We start from the raw sequence: 18,511 nt of genomic DNA on the forward strand, positions 1-18,511 counted from the left end.
TATTCTACCTGGTAATAGGAAACGCAATGAAGCATGGCAAAGCGTAGTTCTCTGCCAAGTGTAATTTGGCTCGCGTCCCTGGAATATTATGTGCAAACCTAGACAACAGGAGAAGCATCGTAGAAGGAAAGAGTAGCTAATAAACAGCGGTTTGTTGTTTGTTGTTACTGTTGAAATGGTTTGTGCACTGCAGTGGAAAAAAGTAGATAAGAGAGCATGTAAGGGGTTTTGTTTGTTTGTTTTCATCCATTTAAATTTGAGTGTTTCTGTAAAAGCTGCTGGTAGATCCCTGCCCTTTGTAACTTAACTGCTGTAGAGATGTGTTAGAAAATATTAATAACCCCATAAACCATCAGGTAAATTTAAGTTTCCAGCATCACTGAAGCTAATGATCATTATTCACAACACCCGAAAAGGAAAAACACTGTTAAATCTTAGTTCACCCCCTTCTTCCCACTCTTCTCAGTGATTTGCAGGTCTTCTTGAGAGTGCTGCCATCCATCCAAAGCACAGCAAACAAAATTGGGGATCATTACAATCACACATTATCTGGCAAACTTACTGCCTCAGGTGAAAGTTTGCACCTGGATGCATTCACAGGTTTGTATCAGATACTTATTCATACAGTTTTTACCTTAATAAAGATCTGAAACTTCAGCAATGGACATAATGGAAGATGTCTGTTTTTAACTGATTTTTTTAGAGCTAAACTATGAGTGGTAACCTTGTATTTGCTGTGGGAGATATGGGGAAACCATCAATATTAGTATTTTTCATTCATAATATCTTTCAAATGAAGTAGTCTAACCCTAGGCCAATAATACAGTATTGCCACTGCTTGTGTCAGGCCACGGGCTTTGCACTGAGTTTGCAAGTCCTGAAGGCCGAGGCTTGCCAGACACACGTTGTCTGAACCTGTCACGACCTGCCTGTAGCTTTGCTTTCACTTGGCTTAGCTGTAACAGCAATTTTCCTTCTGACCAGCTGGCTACGGCTAATTTGTTTTACATATGCTTATCACTGTATGGTGCAACCATAGTTTCATAGAGACTGCAGCAAGCAGCACTTACTCTCTGCAGCGTGAGCCATTTACAACTCCAGCACAGGGACGTGGGCATAGAAACCCCGGCCGGGTGCCACAGCTGAGGCCTTGTGGAGCAGCGATCCAGGACGCGGCATGGAGGAGTGCGGGCGTGCGGTGATAAGAGATGGGGCGCTGGCTGGCACGGGAGACCCTGCGGCTATAAACAACTCATCAGTGGTCAGTTAAAGAAATGCAGACGTGGAATTTGACAAAACTGGTTTAGGGACAACAAAGAGAGCAAAAAAAAAAAAAAAGTCCAACATATGGAAAGGGAACCACATATAGTAAATTCAGAGGTAGCATGGACAGTGGACCAAAGAAGAAAAAGAGAAGTGCAAATATGTGTTAGCAAACATATAAAAATGACCCCAAGTGGATCCTAAATTGAGAAAGAAGAAACCACCAACCTCAGCATCATATTCTCTTCGCTGGCGGCAGCAAAGGACTCCAAACAACGTGCTGTGACTTTCTTCCTTCCCCACCACCACCAGACTAACGCCGCCAACCTTGGCATCCCAAGGAGCAGGACAAGGGTGAGTCTAACACCAGGAAAAGGGCTAGAAACTAGGAAATGCCTGTGTAACAATTTTAAATGCATTACTATTATTATGATTATTATTATTAAGACTTTTCCTGTTTAGAAGTATTCGTTTTTTATAACTTTTTTTTTTCTTTATTTTTCTGCAGTAATTAGATCTGGACTAATAATGATTCTTGTATTGGTCTGTTCAGATTTCCATTAAACTAACAATAAGTTATCTGCTTTATATACGAGAGTTTTCTCCTCTTTGCCCATAAACAAGATTTTGAGCATAAAGATAAAAACAAAATATCTTAAGCCACAAATATCAAGCATTTGCTACCAGCAAATTCTAGCATGTGAGGAAAAAGGATGAAATAATACATTAGAGGATACAACCAGGAAAGTGTTGTTATGTGAAAAACCTTTAAGTATTGCCCAGTTTATCAATATTTATTCATGGACACTATTCACGGCCAGGATCTCTGACTTCCAAAGGCCAAGCTCAGACTGATACTCTTGTCCATACTGACCTCTTTGCTGAGAATTTGTAGGAATTTGAAATCAATAGGCATAGCTGTGAGTTTATCTGTGCTAATTAAAGGTTATATACCCTAACATATATAGCTGCTTTCTTTTCTGGATATCATTCTAAATATGTATTTTTTTTCAATCAATGGCAACTGCAGATAATTACTAATTCGTAATGTCAGCTAGTAAGATGATGATTTGACATATGTGTGTGCATGCATGTTTATGAGTTATGTAGTCATGTGTCTGTGCAGGGAGTTAACTGGATGTTGGAGAAATGGAAGATGGAAATGCAACTCAGCTTGTACTAGTAAATAGTTTATTTTTTTGTTTTATAGGATGTGAATGACAAACCTCCTGTCTGTAGTCTGGCATATACAATAATGTATTTAACAGCTAAGAGCCCTTTTTCTCCGTTGGAATGTTTGGATAAAGATTCACGTAATCAGTTTAGTTACTCTATTATGAGAAAAAATAGTGGCATACATCTGTTATTTGTTACTCTCTATTACTCTAGAAAAGTTCTAAGACAGAAGTAAAAATTTAAATGTTAGGATACTAGGTGTGCAGTGAATCCCATCAGCTTAGAAACTAGCTGAACCATGTGATAAAACTAAAAAAATTGGAATTTCATCTTCTATTTTTTGTCCTTAGTCTACAGCCTCATGATTTTCAGGCAACACAAATAATTGGTTCACATTTCTCCTTTGGCAACTGGTTACTTTCCAGCATGATGCATTTTGAGCAATTCACGATATCACACTTACAGCCACTGACTGAAGTGACTGTGGCAGTAGATGGGAAAAAAGCTATCCAGCTGACCACAATAGCAATGTGTTAATATCTTTAATTCCTAGCACTGCTATTCCTCTTACTATTAACATCAACACAATAGCAGCTGCAGTAAGTGCTACATTTAGTGCTTGTTTTTCTTTGAATCAGTGTCAGACTTTTTCTATAGAAATCAGAGAGTATATGAAAATTCCAGTGTGGATTATCTGCAAGTGCCAAAGAAAGATGTGTTGTCTTCGCTTTTCTTCTGTTCCCCAACCCAGATGAGTTTCCTACATCTTACTGGTTAGCATCTTATTCTGTTAGTGCCCATTCAATACTATTCAATATTTGTGAAGAGAACAGAAACTGATTTTTTTTCTTCATTTAAACTTATGAATGCACTTTGCTGATATAAGATCATAGTTTGTCTGTGATCTCATAAAATAAGAATAAAGATGTTTTTAAAAACGTGATCTGGTTCCCTGAATTATGGGCCTAAGAATCACACGGGGGGGCGGGGGGGAGGCTTTGAAAGCAATACAGGATGTTCCTATCTTCTGTATTTTCTTCTGTGGATGTTTATTTCACAATAGTTGATATATAGGAAATATATAGCATACAGGAAATATATTCCTACATATTTAGTATATAGGAAGTATACTATGGCAACTGTATTCCTAATTAAGATACTTTTTTTTTTTTTGGCTAAAATTAAATGAGAAGACTCTAGAGCAAATTCTCAGGATTCCTATAAATACGTTGGTAGGGAATTTGACGATTCAGTAGTGTGGGTCTTACTGGCTTAGTTTCAGACTTAAGAAATTAAGAGGAAAGCCATGTTATCTTGTAGACTTCTCTGTCTTGGATAAGATGTAAACCAGGAACTGTTTTTTTCTTTAGAGAAAATATACCAATTCTTGCAAGAATTTGAAGTTTAACATCAGTATCCTTGCCAAATTTCTGTATGGATGATAACGTTGTACCTCTATGTATTTCTCTCCATGTTCTGCTAGGTATCACATTCACCTTCTTGTCATTGCCTACACTTCTGTCAGAGAATACTAATAGCGTATTTATAAGTAGATTTCAAATAGCTTTCAAATCCTTCCTTCAGCTGCCTTTTTACTGAAGAATCAGGAGAAAATGTTAGATTCTTCCTCATGCAGTAAAGCATTTTAATGAAACACCCTAAACAGATTGCTTAGCCCATGGGTGTGTGTCTGCACACTGTCTGTGTGTACACATAAATATAGCTAGATAGTTATAGTTATTTTACCTTGCTCTTGTCAGTCAGTCTCTGCTGGTTTTTCACTGTATTTGTCGCTCTTTGCCTATCTTATTTTTATAGCTGGCTCATCTGCGTCTTTCTTATAAACAGAGAGAAACTTTCTGGTTACTGATTCCAATAGCACCGATGATACTTTGATGCCAACTGCAGTATTCAAGGCATGAATTTGCCCATGTACCAGAAAGCAGAACCTGCCAGATGGAAAAACATGGTAAGCAACCATTTGTTGTTTGTTCTTCATTAGACCAGTTCCATGAACAAATGTAGCATTCAGTTAGGCACCAAAATTTGTGGCAATTTGCCCAAAGGAAAAATTCAGAGTGCCTAGGTATCTACAGAACACAGAGGCATGACCAACATCTGAAAACTGTGCACCTCTTGCAGGTTGCAACCAAGCTACCTAACAGCAAATGATAAACAGAATTATATATTATCCTGTGCCTTGCCACACATGCACCTAGTTCTGGTATACCTACAGGTCCAGGCCTGAGTTTCTATAATTGTTCTTTGAAGGAACTGAGTAGAGTTTGCTCTTTTCTAACTGCAGCAACTTAAGACAACAGTTTCTCCACTTATTTTGAAAAAGTTAACCTAGTAAACAAGCAGATTAATAAATTACCTGGCAATTGTGGTGCCTAGGACTTGCAACATCCACACAACTCCATATTTAGCAACTGGATGCTGGTAGGAGACAAAGTGTGTTGGACCTAGGACATCATGAAGGGGTTTGGTGTCTTGCTCTAGGACATCATGGGAAAAAAACAGAAACCTCCTTCCCTTTTAACATGTATGACTTCTGAATCTGGTCCCTAGGGAACTTTGCTCCAGGATAGGAGCATGGCTGTTAGCAGCTCAGGCCAAGGCAGCCCTGAACGTGGGCATGGGGAGAGCTGTGGGAGTTTGGGATCTTCCAGGATTCAATAGTCAATACATGTGGGCATGGGAATCACAGTTTTGGACCTACCTCTTCAAGTCCACCTCAGCACTTTTTCAACTGCTGAAGTCCTTCTTGGGACTGAGGCTGAAATGCTTTTGCAGTCATCCAGGGAGTGAACTGAAAGACTCACAAAGCATCCAGTGGAACTGCCTCAGGCCCCATCCCCTATGGAATCAGTGAATTTATCTTTCCTGTACAGTATAGTTATTTCAGGCTATGTTCTTGAGATACACTGTTCCCAGGGTAACTTTCCCTTTATTATGACCTGTCCAAATTTCTAAAAATAATACAATCCTGAGCAAGATAGCCAGCTAAGTAATTAAGTTGTGAAGCCAGGAAATCAAATTAAAATGCCACAGCTATAAGGAGCTCTGAGTGTCAGGACAGTTGAAGACCAGACATAACAGATGGTAACTCTCTCAATCTTTTAATTTTATTGTTCTAGAGACATAATATTGAAATAAATCTCTCTCTCTCTCTCTCTCTCTCTCTCTCTCTCTCTCTCTCTCACACACACACACACACACACACACACACACAGAGTTACAGACATCCCCAGTAAGAGTTCAAAAACATTGTTAATTCAGTCTTCTGCTCATCTCCAGACAATTATTTCAGTACCATGACAAGAGAGTAGTGACTGTTGCAGCTACAGAATCACTCTTAGTAGGTTATTTGCCCCCTTTTGTCCAAAATGTCTGTGTAAAAGATCAAATCACTATATGCTGCAAGAATGGAGAAAAATAGCATGTAACTGTTAAAGTCTGTTCATCAGAAAATTTCTTCTTTCACAGTGGTTGTGAATTTTCACTCCTCAGAGCTTCAATGAGTGAGTGACCATCTTCATTCCGTTATTTCACAGAACTGGGAGAAAATTTTCTGTGTAGAAGAGGAAAAATATCTAGGGCTATTCAGAGAGCATCTGATGAAATGTTATGGTATTACTCTCTGAACTAGTTCATGGCTATATGAGCAACGTAGCCTGTGTCGAGCGCCAGCACCGCGTGCTCAGCCTGGCGGCTCCGGGAGGGGCTCCTTGGGGGCTGCTTCCATGGTAGTGGCCACGCAGCCCACTGACACCAGCGCTGCATCAGGTTTGCGACAAACGAATGGCTTCGGGAAACAAACAGCTCTTTGAAGAAAAATAAAATAAAATTTTCAGAAACCTCACTGACAAGATTGGCGGTATTGGAATTAAGACAATTAGATGCTGAACAAGGTGGGATGCACATGACCGAGAGCGAAGGGAAAACGAACCAGAATGCCTATGCGATCAGACAGAAAATAGGAATTAGTATCTGATACTCAGCAAGCCAAATAGTATGGAATATATCACCAGATGAACCAGAAAAATATTACAGGGTCAGATCTGACGGGCACCTTCTCCGGGGCGTGCAGATCAGCGGGCTCTCCGTAACTGTCTCCGGGAAGGTGTGCAGGGCGGTCTGTCACCGCGTGGAAGCAGAGGACAAAGTAGGTTTGCTTCTTAAACACCTCTGAGCAATGACGAAATGAAAAACTGATGAACACGCATGAAACTAATAATGAGTTAAAAAATGTAGACATTAATTTTATAATAGAAAAGATACAGCAGCCATCATGAGGAAAACATATTTTATACCTCATTGTGAGAGAGAAAGCTGAGCTAATAAGTTTGCAAGACTATGACTGCCTAGGGACCTGCAATCATGCTCTTATTATATTCAGTATGGGCATCCCTATCTGGTAATGTTTAATATAAAGGGTATTTTTCTGAAGAAAAAGCAAAGAAAGAAGGAGCTGACTGAAAGAGATTTTATAATAGAAAATGTAAAGACTTTCTCACATGGCTGAAAACACATTGTTCCAAAACCAAGAGAAGAAAAGAAAATTCATCCTATTCTCTGGAAAGGTAAAGGTTAAGGAAAAGTAGAGTGATAAAAAAGGTAAAACAACTGGGAAAGGAAATAGAGTAATCTGATATGATATTTAGAAGCTGTAAAATAAAGAGAGAGGAGGAGAGAGGAAGGGAGGAAGGAAGAAAAAGGAAAAAGAAAAGAGAGAAAGAAAGAGGGAGGAAGGAAGGAAGAGGAAGAAAGATGGCAAAGCAGGCAGGCAGGAAGGAAGAAGAAAAAGACAGGGCATGGTGAAGGAAAATGATTTTAGAGTTTAAAAATTTTAGTAATGGTAATGGACTGTTACTGGATGGAGATGATGGCGATCATCAGTGTTGCAGATATTTTCTATAAATATTTCTGTTCTGTATTTGGAAAGAAGTAGGATGACGTACTTATGAGACTAAAGTAGTACTTTCCAGTCTGCTGGTAGCTCATTATGAAAAAAACACAATTACAGGGAATTAACATTTTAAAAACATAATATTAATCCCTCTATTGACACCACTGGGGATCTAGACAATCCGTTAGTGGCCCAGGTTAATTTACATGCAACATTCAGAGGCATTGAGTTAGGACTTCAAATTTAAAGGAATGTAAAAGTTAAGTTACAGCTGAAAAAATGCAGGCACTCAAGCTGTGCTGACACACAGGGTTGCTCCAAAAAGCACTGCTGCCTGCGACGTTGCAATGAAGCAGCTTTGGCTGCAGAGAGATGGATGGTTTGAATGGAAAGAAGGAGACATCCCCTTAGTCAGCCCGTGTGTCGTGGCAAGGACTTTGTGGGGGCTCTGTGTGACCAGTAACAGTAGCTGCCCCCATAAATGGTGGAAGGCCAATTAAAGTACTTCCAAATCAAATTCAAACTAAAATTTGGGATATTAAATTTAAATTTTCTTTACATCTGTGAGAAATGGGGGGAAATGGTGAAAGTTGAGCAACATTATTGGTAAAATCTGACTGGCCTGAACGGAAGACTTCTTCGTTTCTGGAGAGAATATAGTTGCAAATTTTTGCTGTAGCTCAAATGGTTGCTACAGGTAGCTGGGAAGGGTTCTGTGGCCTCTAGTATGCAAGCGCTGGTGGAGTCAGTATTTTCTGAGCCTTTCCGAAGGACCGCATGGTTGTTGTTGTCGAGGACTGTGGTTTAACAAGCCAGGTAAGCCTTGCACCTCTTTGGTGTGCAGAATTACGGCATTGCCACTAAAACATTTGGAGAATGAGCACAGGAGAGCACACTGAACGGTTTAAGGACTGCCTGCCAGAGCCAAAGAGAAGTTGTTGATGTGCTGTCATCTATGGGAAAGGAAATTCGTAATGAGCTTTCAGATGGAAGGATGGCCAAATATTCAGCACTCTCCTCAATTATCTGAAATGATATACAATTAAACAGAATTCACAGATGACACCAAAGTTGGCAGGATGGTGGGAGACAGAAGATAGAATAGCTGTATCCAGAGATCTAGCTTTCCTAGTGGTATCCATTTAACAAAATACCTTTTAGACTGCTAAATACAAAGTGATACATTGGGAAAGAATGAGAGTGTCTGACCTGCAGAAGCAGTGACTCTATCCTAGTGTCTCTAAATGACTATCATGGTGGAAAACATAAAATCACTACAGCACAGATGACCGTAACATGAAAGTTAGTCCAATTCTTAAATGTATTTATGGAGACATAATCAACAGAGTGAAGAGAGGTATTTTCCTTCTGTACACATTGCAGCAGCACAGTGCCTATGTTTTGATGTTCAACTTTTTTAAAGGACGATAAAACACCAAGAAATGTAGAAAAGAAATTATTCTAGTGGTTGAAGAAAATAACTTAATCGAAAGACTTCCATTTTGCAAAAAGAGGAGACTTAAGGCAACAATTACAGAAAGTTGACTTAATTACAGTGCCTGAATACCTTCAAGAAAATAAATACTGAGCACTATTCAGGTCTTGTGAAAATCTAGAAAGTTATGAAAACAAAACAAAAAACTGGGAAATTGAAACCTGATCTCCTTAATTTAGGTATAAGGCCTAGACAATTTAACTGTGTGATTAACTGAAGGTGAAAAGTATGAGGAAAGCAGAACATTCTCAGATTCTCTTAATCAAACTGCATGGTTTTCTAGATGATATATTTCAGTAAAATATAACTTATTGATACAATAAATAATTAAGTCAAATTAAATAATTAAGTCAAACATAAGGATCCCAAAATAGCACTATTTGAAATTAATATGGGAAGCTATTATGATTTTTTTCATAAAAAAGTCTACATATCTCTGTCTGAATAAAAAGCAAAAGATGGCCTACTGTTTGCAGTTTGTTGCAGTACATATTATGAAGACCCTTTAGGACTTAGACTCACTGAATTAAGCCAATAATTATTTCTCAGGAATATTACAACTTGCGACATGATGTTATTTGGCTCCAGATTTACTTTTATATTTATGCTGCATATCTGACATAACAAAGTTGATCAAAATAATTTTCAGAATCTTAAAATATATTTTGCTTCTGTTTATAAAATATCTCTGTAATCCATATATTCATTATTATTTTGATGTTAGCTGATGCAATATTTAAATATTTAAATGTTAAAAGCTGACCAAAATGACACAACGCTTTAAACCTTAGTGCAAATTTCTAAATTATTTTCCCCTAAATTACTTCAGTTTTAGTTTTAGTTTTAGCACTCACACAGTGAATGTCACACTGCAAGACTGGATATGCTCTATAGATAATGTTTAACGGTATGCTACACTACCATCTTCTGGAAAGAGATGAAAATAGGGTTTTAACTGGTTAAAATCTAAACTATTTTTTTGTGTTTTCTTCATCACTTGTAGACCATATGCTGACATTTTCCAAAGTCAATAGCAGTTTTCTCCAAACAGGATAAAAACAAAATATTAAGATTTTACCTTGTGTATTTAAACAATACAGTTGTTCAAGAGGGAATTTTTCTTTCCTCACTTTGTCCTGTACTTCAAGTTATGATTCTCGACATTTTAAGACTCATTAACAAATTACTTTCACAACAAATGAAAGTCTGTCCACATTAAGAAAACTTTGCAGTAAAGGGCCCTCATTTCATCAGTTGAAATTCAGAATCAAGTTCTTTTCATATTGTCATTAAAATCAGCCTAGAAAGCAAAATTCATGCTGCATCCAAAGTTTCAGAAAATTCCAGTAATTGTATCCAAGCTTGTGGGTTGGCTTCTTACAGAGAGAAGGTTGTTTGTGAAGGTCAGTCCTGGGAGCTGAGCGGCTGGATTTTAGTGTAGTAAGCCAAAAAGAGAAACATTTTTGGATCAGATAAAGCAATGAAGTGACTGCAACCAAAACTGTAACAGGCTTCTTCTGAAATTAAAAGTTCTGTCCTAAGTTACAGAAGAAAAACAGGTTTATCAGGTTCCCTGTGAAGACATGAGGCAGTATAGTCCTGGTATTAATGATTCTAGTATTTCACCTTCTAAGTACTGAATATTTTATAGGAGACTGTTTTTAGAAAATAGTTTATGTAATATGATAAAACTCTCTTTTTTAGGGCATGTTTTATTTATGGGCATCTTTCTTTTGCAAAGAATGAAATGGACAGGTCTGAGCTTGTTAGTATAATCCCATAATCCCCCTTGGCTGCTCATTAGTAATCATTAGATGGGTGGATATAAATAGATTAATGTGTAATACCCAGATTTGTGTTTTATCGCTGATTTTCAGGTATAGTTCTATTCTTATAATTTCTGTGAGTTATACCGGATTCATCCAAAACTTTATATACAAACACCAGGTAACACATAATGCTACTTTTCATGCTGAGGTTGATCATCCTTTAAACTGTGATATTGATTAGCAAATGGGACAAACCACGGTGCATTCAGAGCTAGTAACCTATAAATGCAGTATACTGAATTCTTTTGGGAAATGTTTACTCTAGGAATTTGTATCCTAGAAGACAGTAACAGGAGAGGTATTATCTAAAGAACTATATAGTGAACTGTGAAAAAAAATTCTTTGCCTTGAATCAGTGAGAGTACCAGATTAGATGTCTGAAGAAGTTAAACTGTTTAGGTTACCTTAAGGGAAAACAAAACTTTAGAAAGACTGATAAGCATGTAGATCTACAAAACACAAAGACAAAAATATTTAAAATTATGACTGTTTTACTATGGCCATCTGTGCTACTTCTGCTTTCTGTATTTCTCATTTCCTGTTCGAATTGCAAACTAAGGTAGCTAGTGAGGAAGGAAAAATATATATATATATTTATTTATACTTTCTAATTCGCATATTTCATAGTTTCAAAGTCCAAAGATAATACTCTACTAAAAAATGTAGTGATGTTTTCTGTAGGATATATGCTTTATTTTTTCTGGTTTTGATGTATGAGGAAGGAAGTATGGACAGGTATCCTCTTTCGGCTGATATTTGAGTAGAATTTTGTGCCTGTGTTCATTACCTTAATGTGGAAATAACCCACTGATAAGTTAGAAAGTCAGTATGGTAACTGCAGTGCAGTTAGGCAGATTTAACAAGGGCATGGGAGAAGAGAAGACTGCAAAGATGATAAAAAGTCTGTGAAAGTTAAATGACTGAAAGGTTATCTGAATTGCGAAAACAATGGTATTTGATGACAATGTTTTGGTGTTCATTAATCACAATTTAAAGAGTTTTCTTTGAAAATTTGGGGTTTGTACTTAAATTTTGCTTCACCAAGGACTAGAAATGAATTTATTTTAAAAACAGGAAATGTTCAAGTAATCGTAACACCAAATACTCTAGAGAGTTACATATAAACTACAAGATAATTTAGAATGAGTAGGAGAACATTCTTTATCTAATTTAAGCTACAAGGGAAATTCTAAGCAGGTACAATATTTTAATTAGACTGAGCTGTATCAATTCATTCCAAAAACAAATACATCCATCACAGAATCACAGAGTGGTTGAGGTTGGAAGGCACCTCTGGAGATCATCTAGTCCAACCCCTTTGCTCAGGCAGGGTCACCTGGAGCACGTTGCCCAGGGTTGTGTCCAAGGAAGGAGAATCCACAACCTCTCTGGGCAACCTGTTCCAGTGCTCTGTCACCCTCATTGTAAAGAAGTTTTTCCTCATCCATCTCTCTCTGTTTCTATTTGCAAATGCTTTAATGATCTATATACTTGGCTGTTTCACTGTGATTTTTTTTTACAGTGAATATGTGCTATTACTGTTATCCTACATATTTGAACTGTATAAGTCATGTGGCATTTTGCTTGTTCCTTTACTAAGGATTTCCATAACTACTCAGACAAAATTTATCTTCCAGAACTGAATTTCTGTAAAAGTTGGCCATTATTACTTTTAAGTTGATTTCTAAGATTCTGAATCTATTAATACTCAACTGCTTGCTGTTCGAATTAATTGAACATGCAAGGATCATGAAGATAATCAAATGAAAATTTATATTTGGATTCACTTGAGCACTCACAGAAAAAGTATTCTTATTACAGCCCCAGACGTAATGGAATGTGTCTAGGACACTTGGCTTAACAAGACGTAGTCCTGTAGAAAGGTCAAGGGATTTTTAGTGATTACATAGTTAGAATGAGGTAAAATGGTTGTTTTCAGAATGTGCTTATATGTATCTTCCTTCATTTTTATGATTGATGTGCCAGGTAGGAAGAAAAAAACCCCAAACCCTAGTCTCATATTTTTTGCATTACCAAGTAAATGACTTTGTGCTGGGTTGAATCTCACTTTACCAGAACATTGGCTTTTTGCATTATTAACTGTAACAGCAATCCTGGTTTGGATATGCCTATATCCTTACCCTGGCATAGCTTTTTTTTTTTTTTTTTTTTTTTTTTTTCCCCCCCAAAAGGTAAGATTTTCCTTAAGTTTTCATTGCAGTGTATTTCAATTCATACTATTAAGGGTGAGTAAATTAGGAAGAGGTAGAAATCAGTAAGGGTAAAAATTAAGATCATACTTCTGGAAAGATTAAAACAATTCCCATTAATTTAAAACTACCATTCACCTGTACATCCACAGATAGGTACACTGACTTCACTAAAACTATTTGTGTTAAGACTTTATCAGTGATGCTACAAGTCTAATGAGTATTTTGATGATGAAAATTTTATGGATCTGGCTTTATCATAAAAATGAATGATATCAATGTGCTAATGAAAGAGGAATTTATACATAATTTTTTACATTGTTCTGTGAAAACTCAACATTCAAGTTTAGTTTTCTTGTATTGTTCTAAAAAGCAATAAAAACATGTTTTGTGAACAGGTGACATACAAAAACAAAGAAACAAAACATGACTGAGTGATAATTTGTATATGTAGTGTTATGGGACTCTCGCTACTGTTCTGGAATATCTTGAATCTACAAGAAAAAACATGTCTCAATAGTTGTTTAATATTCCAAAAAATATACATATATATATATATACACACATATTTTACCTTAGAAAAATTCATGCAAATGAAATTCCATTGAAGTTATACACCAAGCCAGCAATATTGCCAGCAAATCCTATTGTGGGTATACAAACAAATGTTAAATTGGTCTTTTTATGACACAAAAGATGGATCTCTTATTTTCAGAAAAAATATCTTGCATGGCAGCCATTACTTTTCTTTGAAAAAAGCTCAATATTCAACAGAATTATTAAGCTGACCAGAAATGTAAAATATGCAAGTATTTATAAATTTAGATCAGAGTAAACAAATTATTTAGAGAAAGATGGAGATTATCCAAAATATTTTAATTAGTTGAAAGAGAAGGAGTAGGCCACTTTTGAAAGGCAATCATAACTAAAAGAGAGGGAAAATGAAGACTGAGACCAGCAGAGATGGAAAATGAGTATTTTCCTTTCAAACTGTGGCACAGCACAGCAAATAATTAAAAATCTATGAAAAATTCACCTGAAATAAAAAAAGAAACTGTTTCATTTTACAATTCTGGACCATGCCATATTAGTGTATGCAATGCTATTTTTACGGGTATAGAGTGTGGTCTCCCCTGAACCCAATAACACTGTCAGCTAATAAGACTAATGCTGTACTAGTCCCAGACATGCTCCACACATGTGTGTGATCTGTGTCCACATTACCCTGGCCTTGGAAAAGCACGAGGTTCAGCCTGGATCCCTTTACTACCAGTGGGGGGTTTCTTTACTGCTGTCTACGCACATGTCTGTGGTTTGGAGGTTAGCCTGGGAGACCTGGGTGTGATCCCTACTTGGAAAGGTCAAATCATCTGTGCTTCGGTTCCTCATCTATAAAACAGAAACGACAGCACTGTCCCACTTTATAGGAGTGCTACAAGGCTGAATGTGCTCATGTTTGCTTCTTAAGGTACTCAGAGACTGTGATTATAAGGGGGCTCTGATGGGAATTAGATAAAATGCTATCTGATGTTAGGTGGTGCACAGTCATACAATGAACAGGTAGAGGGCGAAAAGGCAAAAGAAAGACAAAAAACACTTTTCATTTGTTTTCAAATTTTTTAAAACACATTAGCAAGTAAGATGTTGAAGTTAATAGTGCAGCACATTTAGTATCAATGTCCTAAAAAATCACCCCTCTGAAGTTTAATTGTCCAGGGAAGAGCCATTCAATAATTGTAAATTAATTTTGAAATTTTTGATTGAGTGGTTTAATACTTTATAACCTTTGCAGAGAAGCAAGACCAGAAAGCAACAGTAGAACAGGCCAAAAATTATAAGCTAGAACAGTTTATAGGTAGAAAATGCTGGCCTTGTAACATTCAGAAGTATCATAAGAATGTAATTTGTGGATTTATAAAAACATTTGGATAAGGATGAAGTGATTCCTTTTGACTTCATTGTTTTAATTTTAATTGAAAATTAAATATTTCAAAATACTTAATATTATAGAAAAAAACAAATATTTTATCTTTCAACCAAAACCAAAATTCAGAATTTTCAGAGTTTCAAAATCCTCTCTTTGGCAAGGAGGGGATAGTGTCTGTTCTAATTGGTGTTGTGTATAATAATATGTGTGATGAAAATACATACCTCCTGTTTTCACAAAAGCACTGTAACAGTACAGGCTCAGAATTTACGTTCTTAATGCTTTTTGGATCTTTACTGGGCAGACATTTTTCAGTAGATCACTTGACTCACTAAAGGAAGCAAAATTTACAGGCATGTATTGATGTTAGTGGTGTTCGCTGATAGATGGAAAAAAAATCTTGGATGGTTATAAAAGTCTGTTTGTTATTATCTACCAAAGGCAATTTATGTGAGGAAAACAGAACAGGGGTTTCCACTCCAGGAGTTACTCTTCTTTATGGGGGGGATGGAGGAAAGAAATGTTATATTTAGAAATGTGTAATTTAGTGACAGTTATTTATTTTTCTCCTACCCTTCAGTAATTTAGGAAGAAATGCTGTAGATTCCGGTAAAATATAACATTAATATGAGAACTCTTTTTCAGGTAACTCTTTACAAGCTTCATCTGATACTGGATGAAATTAGGAAACTCAAAATACAGTCTGTTTATATTAAATATGGATATCGAGGTATCTCACTCAACGTCACCATCATTACATGAAGAAATCTTTTTCCGATGAACTGTGTTCCACACACACAGTTTACGAGCATAGCTGGCTCCTTCTGGGCTCTGGCTCTCTCTACCTTTCTCTGTATTTTGCATTCCCATGGATAAGAATGAACCTTTATTTTATTCTTGGCTCTCCCAAGAATGGCGTGAGGAGAAGCTTGACTTTTGCCCTTCAGTGTCTCCACCTCCATCCAACAACAAGAGCAGATGTCACAGGCACGTGCTAGTTTTCAGCCATCCCTTTTATATCTTAACAATTTTCATCTCTGAACTTACTCATTCCCAAGAGTCAATAAAGAGTGGTTAAGCAGCAGGAGTAGTTATGGGAAAGAAGAAGAGAGAGAGCAGATGTCAGCAATTAAATCTGGATCATATTTAAAATCTCACTTGCCTCTTGTGGCGCTCAAATCTCAATTGTTCTCTTCACAGCCACAGCCCAATGGTTTTATTTTTCTTACATCAGCCCTAAGTGCAGCTCGGAGAGGAGGATGAGTGAGGAGGTTGCTCAGCGGTGGGTTCTGGTCCACGTTACCCAGAGCGACCTCCCTTGGACGGGAGCTCCCAAACGGCAGGCTGAATACTTCATCGGAGGGAAACAAACACGGTGGGAGCAAAAATGTAGGATAAGAGGGAAAAATAAAATGATCAGGAAAAACTCAGAAGCAAACTGAAAAACTGGGAAGAAGGATCTGTGGTCTGTGGTTAGGCTAAATGCCAGACACGGCTCGCCCTCGCGCCGGGGAGGCAGGCAGCTCCGACCGCGGGGCCTGAGAAGCAGGTGAGGCTTGTCTTCAGCCTGGCCACCAGATGACACTAGCGAACTACAAATGATTTTTTTTCACAAAAGGCGGCAAGAACAACCTGACTGCTTTGGGTGCATTCGAGGCATTTTTGCATAGTCTGTAGGCTCCTTTTGCAGAGGGAGCAATGAGATTAGTTTTTAGCCACTTTGAAATACATGTGTGTATGATAGCACAATTAAATCTCAGTTAAGCTTAGTTTTGATGACTTTAATAATTCTCTATCCAAGTTTTGCATTAGCCTTTCATTGTGGGAAACTTTTATCCATCGTGAACTTTGCCTGACTGGTCTTGGTAAATTTATTTCGTGTTTTTGCTAAGAATTGCACAAAATCCGCTTGGAAATGTTAACAGGATTTACGTTTTAAATTGCAGCTCCTGTTTGCTTCCATTCTAGATGACATACTGCATAGAGTAACACATAACAATAACACAGTAATTAATAATTAAAAACATTAATACTTAATTTTCAATGCTATGAATATTTCAGCTGTGATATTCTTGTTTGCATTTAGCTTTAGCAAAAGAAATGTAGTACCTATTTAAAGGTAAAACTTGTGTAATACAGGTGTGGGACCATACGGCAAGATGCCCACAAAGAATATTCAATATTGAATACATTCAACAACAAAAATCCAGATCTTCTCTGTTCAGTCTGAAAGTAAGCTATACTGACAAAAACTAGATACTAGCTTTCTGTTATACACAGGAGCAGGAGGAACAGACATAATTTAAATGCAGTACCTTGAATGCTTTAAATCAGACTTCAAATGTTATTTCAGACTTAAATAATGTATTGGTGATAATTTTGCAAATATTAGTAGCTGTTGATACACACATACTACTTTGTTTCCTCAAAACGATTGACTAAATGCCAAAAGCAGATCAATAGCAATACTAACTGTATGGTTTGTACAACTGGGTCTTGGTCTCCTTCATTAAACAAACAGATGCTTGATAAATCATTCTGTGTTAACATTCAGCACGCTCTTTCAGTGACCATTTGAGCAGGATTTCCTTTTTGTCCTTCCCTTACATTTAACAATTGCAGGTTTTTGCTCTTTAAAACTAGGTTATGTTTTAAATGAAATGATTGGGATAAATCTGCACAAGGTTTTTGCTGGTTATTTGCCATTGGAGCTATTTTTCCAACAGGATATTGAGTTTTATTTAGAAGGAAAATTTTTGGAATGTGTCTGCTTTCTGCAGACAATTTAATCTTTTATTTTTGTTGGAAGGAGAGGACACCTGACAGCTGAAAAGCTTTTGGCTGAAAACAGACCAAAGAAAAGCTCTGGAAATGCCCTGCAGTCGCTTACCTCATCTGTCCCAGTCAGACTGCCTCTCCCGTAACGCGCCGCAGTCACGGGACTCCCTCCATGCACCACCACCATCAGCAGGACAGAGGCGTTCAGCGCTGGGGAGGTAGTTTGATGGCAAAGCCAGAGAAAGGGGCAGAAAAAGAACTTCTATAAAACCCCAAGGGAGAACTTGCAAGGAAAATTTTTGGTTTCAGGTTTGTGAGGAATACTGAATACTCTCAGATGTTTTTTTCTACATCTTTTGCACAGAAAAAAACCCAAGTGGTTTCTGGACTATTCCATGCATTGATTTACAGTGCCCTCCCTTGCACAGAAAAATTCAAGTGGCACGGGCATCAAAACACATCGCTCATTTTTAAATGATGCTCATGCTTGGAGTTGAAAAACTTGCAGTTCAGATTTTTTGCCAAGTCTAAAAGGGAGCTACGTCTGAGATATCGCCAGGGCCCCACGTGGCCAGGGGCTCCCAGAGGCAGCGGGGGCTCCACCGAGGCTTCTTCCAGCTCCAAGAGCACCAGGGCCAGCAGAACCTCTCAGCCAGGGCCGGGGGGGGGGGCTGCATGTAGGGTCCTTCCAGCTCCGGCCCTTCCTGAGGCCAGTCGTTTGCATCATGCCTTTCCCAGGCACGTGGGATAACCAGAGCACAGCTCCTGCGAGCACACTCCTCACCTAGCTCTCTGGCCACAGTGCTACTCTGCCTGCCCACCCCTCCATCACTCCCATGTGCTGGGTCCTGTGGTAGGGAAGAAGGGATATGGATATGCTTATGGATATGGATATTGAAATATGGAGGGCCACCTGCAGAT

The 18,511-nt window shown here is 37.7% G+C and overlaps 1 long non-coding RNA gene across 1 annotated transcript; it reads left to right on the forward strand.

Moving 5' to 3' along the window:
- Window positions 1-1,374: 1,374 nt before the first annotated feature.
- LOC135328134 (uncharacterized) lies at window positions 1,375-16,804 on the forward strand. Its single transcript, XR_010388880.1, has 3 exons — window positions 1,375-1,617; window positions 4,288-4,408; window positions 15,458-16,804. It is a non-coding gene; the product is annotated as an uncharacterized LOC135328134 (long non-coding RNA).
- Window positions 16,805-18,511: the final 1,707 nt, after the last annotated feature.

The sequence above is a fragment of the Dromaius novaehollandiae genome, chromosome 1 (assembly GCF_036370855.1).
Source record: "Dromaius novaehollandiae isolate bDroNov1 chromosome 1, bDroNov1.hap1, whole genome shotgun sequence".
NCBI classification, from domain to species: Eukaryota; Metazoa; Chordata; class Aves; order Casuariiformes; family Dromaiidae; genus Dromaius; species Dromaius novaehollandiae.